Source organism: Lipotes vexillifer, unplaced genomic scaffold (assembly GCF_000442215.2).
Source record: "Lipotes vexillifer unplaced genomic scaffold, Lipotes_vexillifer_v1.1 scaffold481, whole genome shotgun sequence".
Taxonomy (NCBI): Eukaryota; Metazoa; Chordata; class Mammalia; order Artiodactyla; family Lipotidae; genus Lipotes; species Lipotes vexillifer.
The window spans coordinates 1,427,116-1,431,015 of NW_006789873.1; the positions used below are offsets into that span (position 1 = coordinate 1,427,116).

General features: G+C 42.9%; 1 non-coding gene across 1 annotated transcript; it reads right to left on the minus strand.

The window, feature by feature from the left end:
- Positions 1 to 1,599: 1,599 nt before the first annotated feature.
- TRNAA-CGC (transfer RNA alanine (anticodon CGC)) lies at positions 1,600 to 1,672 on the minus strand. Its single transcript has one exon. It is a non-coding gene; the product is annotated as a tRNA-Ala (tRNA).
- Between the last annotated feature and the right edge of the window lie 2,228 nt (positions 1,673 to 3,900).

The following is a 3,900-nucleotide window of genomic DNA, read 5'->3' on the forward strand; positions in this document are numbered from 1 at the left end:
GTATTTACTTTTCTTGTTTTCTGTTTGATACTAGGCAATGAATTGACTCTTCTTCAGAGGAAAAAGGCCAAGGATATCCTGACAACTGGAAACAATGCCAGTCCCTTGGCTGGTAGTCTGCCTGTGGAGGAACAACATTTATCCCACAGATGGAAGGGAAAGTACATCTTCCTCCGCATAACTGCTCCTATGGCAAAAAGGTCATTTAATCCCATGCCAGCAGCTAGATAAGATGAAAATATAAAGCAGGATTCTGTGTGCTTCTAAATCATCTGGGGTTTATCAGATGCCCCTACACCACTCAAGGATGGGAAACCCTGGGACAGTTAAACAGACACATCAAAGAATGAAGGATGGATTTTGCCTATTGTCCTTTTGCATATTTTCACAGATATGATTTAGTTCTTGACTCTAAAATGAGAAGAACAACAGGTTATCTTTCTATGAACAGTTGTCTTCACAACTGAAGCAGCCATGATTCTGAAATCCAGGGAGAAGTTCTTTCTTTCTCACTTTACTTTTGCTGCAAATAGGACTTGTAATATTACTGATTACTTTAACACATTCATAGTGTCATTAATAAATACTGAAAAAAAAATTAAGCCTGCCAAGTTTTCTTATCCCTATGCTAATATTACTGTGGATTCTCAAAACTGAGGCAATATATCCATTCATACCATTTTTCCGTAGAATTTGATATTCGGGGGTGTTTGAATCCAACAAACAGGGATTAAAGTAACGGTAACACACAGTGCAGTTTTGCGACCTGACAACAAACCTCTTGATCTGAGAAGGAAGGGCCAAGTTTTCAGGACTACCTGATAATCCCAGTTAAATTGTCTCCTTTTAGAATCTCTTACATTTGTTTAAGACTTCATTCTTCTTACAGAGGGCTTCCCCATACCTTCTTTGGATTGTTCTTCCCAACAGCCCACTGAGATAGACCAGGCATGCAAATATTATTACCCCCATAACACTGATGAGAAAACCTCTGAGATTCAGAGAGTAAAGTGATGTTCCCAAGGTCACATAGCAGGTCAGCAATGAAGACAGGACCATAACCCAAGTCATATACCTCCAATACCTCCCAAACTAAAAAATCCCAACAAGCCATGTGGCAGTGGTTTAAAACCTAAATGTCATAGGCAAAAACTTTTGAATGTTATCCAGGTGTCTTTGAAAGCCTCACGGGAATCAATACTCACCTTAAAGAGCCAGGCATGAAAAATGACATGTTATGAAAAACATGCCAATTTGGGATTTACTAGATGAGAGAGAAAAGTTGGGGACAACAGAGGCAGGGCCAGGTTTCAAACAGAATATTTCTTGTGCTCTTCGATTCACTGCAAGCAATGACCTTTGCACAAGATAGAAAAGGTACAATGCTGGCAGTAGAAAAGTGAGTTTGTGTCATATAACTCACTCAAAATTTGTGAAAAAACTGGAAGACATTTTGGAAATCACCCCTGCAGTTTGATTTCTTTTTAATGCTTATTTATTTATTTATTTATTTAGGCTGTGCCAGGTCTTAGTTGCGGCATGCAGTCTTCTTAGTTGCGGCATGTGGACTCTGAGTCGCAGCACGCATGAGGGATCTAGTTCCCCGACCAGGGATCAAACCCGGGCCCCCTGCATTGCGAGTGCAGAGTCTTACCCACTGGACCACCAGGGAAATCCCTGCAGTTTGATTTTAAATGTTTGGAGAACCTTTTCTTCCTTGTAAGTGAAAAACCTAAGATGGTTCAGGGGAAGTCTCTCTGTTCTACTTTCATCATGTTATCAGTAAGGTAACTGAAGAAATCAAACTAAGTCCACGTGAAGTAGCCTTTGAAAGCATCTGAATTGCACTTCCTCACGCCAGCAGAATTTGACAGCTAATTATGGAGACCATAGACGATACAAAACTCAGTATTTCTCAAAATGTAGTAGTAACGCCTGGGTAGGGAGGACTGGCTCCGTTCGTTACGGGAAATTCACAGCTTCCCTCAGGAAAAGTGGTTCCATGGGTCAGAGTCAGGCCTCATGCTTGGAATTAGGGGGTTCAGGTCTGACTGAAAGCCCTCTTCTTCCTGCCTTGCTTTTACAGACTGAGAGGGGCACTAAGTCCCTCAAAGGAGAGCTCCCCACAGGAAGGAAAAGTTAGCCTAAGACGGAGCTAAACCAATGATGCTGAGTTGCCAGAATCCCTCCACAGGCCACCCAAGCAGTGAAGAAATTCACGGAGAGAAAGAAAGAAAGACCCACAGCCGTGAGCAGAGCCAGCTGGGAGGGATGTTATTACTTTATTTCTGTTTTCTTAACTATGTGTGTGTGTGTGCATGTGTGTGTGTGCACGTGTGCGTGTGCATGTGTGTTGAGGAGGAGGGAGGATTGATTGCAGAAAATGTCTGGATCCACAGCACTCAAGATGGAAACTTTTGTTGATATAACTTCTCCTAACTTTCCTACACCTTCCTTCCCTTCTACTCCATTTCCCCAGTGGCTATCAAGAGCTGTATATATCTGACCACAAAACATCCAGTCAGTTCAAGTCAAAAATGCAGCCAGCCATCTGGATTGACTCAAACTCTGTCTACACACACCAATTGGCTTGGGGGTAAAAAAATGTAATTCAGTGGAACAACTGGTTATTTTTAAAACAACGAGCTGAATTCAGACAACCATCCAATTAGTTGATTTCAAAATGCCTGTTTGGCGACATGAAAAGGGTTATTTTCAAAGGGCCTTGTGTGTGCATAAACAACCTGAATGCTATTAAATTGACGAGCTATTTTGGAATCAAGTAGATAAGGCCAAAGCGGCTGGACTCTGTTTATAAAGGGGAAACGTGTTAGGGTAGCAGAGTCCATCAAGCACTCCAGAGGGTGACACCTTCTGTTGAAAGGATGAGGTCTTTCACTTGACAGCAGCATAACCATACCCCGCTTTGTAGAGGCAAAAGTACCTCATTCTTTTTTTAGGGAAACCTCCTGTGTGCCTTCTTCCTGGACGTGCCATGCTAGCCAGAAGGCCAAAGATTCAAACAGACCCTCAAAGGCAAATGCGCTTCGGTTAGCTATTGCCACATAACACATTTCCTAACGCACACAGTGATGTTAACTCGATTCTCTCTCCCCTGTTACGGGTTTCAGTCTCACTACATACAGCAAGGAAGCCTCGTCTGAGCCATTTGACCCGATTCGTGAAGAGTTGGGTCAGTTTAAACGGCACAGCTGTATCTCCCTGAGCTTTTCTCCCCCCTGAAACGTGAACGTTCTTTCCCCGTGTTACATGGCTAGGAAATGATTTAAGCAAAAAAGGGGGGACGAAGGTCTCCTCCTGAAGAGAATTTTATTTGCACTCCCCATGCTTTGTCATAAAGGGCATTCAACTGTGTTAATCATATAAGAAGTTTTAGGGAAGCTCTCTTTTTCACATTAGGCTTAAAACATCACCCCTGAAGGGGTGCTGATGGCCCCCTTAGAAAAGATTTCTTTGACACCTAAGACACAAAGGACTTCACCAAACGTTCCGAGTTAAATGAGTGGTGCCTAAGTGCTGATTCTCCATCCCCAGTGACAAGCATTTACTAAGTGAAACTTTTGTTACTGCAAATGTCTTACTTGGGTGTGTCTTAATCCCGAATGTTGTGGAGGTTTTGTTTTAGTGTGTGTGTGTGTGTGTGTGTGTGTGTGTGTGTGTGCATGTGTGTTTTTTTTTAAACATTTATTTTATCAGAAAGGATTCTCACAATGGAAGCATTCATTGCCATGGCTGTGGCTGAGTCTTTACGTTTAAGACTGGTTAAGCTGCCCCAGGTAGACGTGTTTGCACAGCTACAGAAGTATAGAATCGGGCTTCCCTGGTGGCGCAGTGGTTGAGAGTCCGCCTGCCGATGCGGGGGACACGGGTTGCCATGGT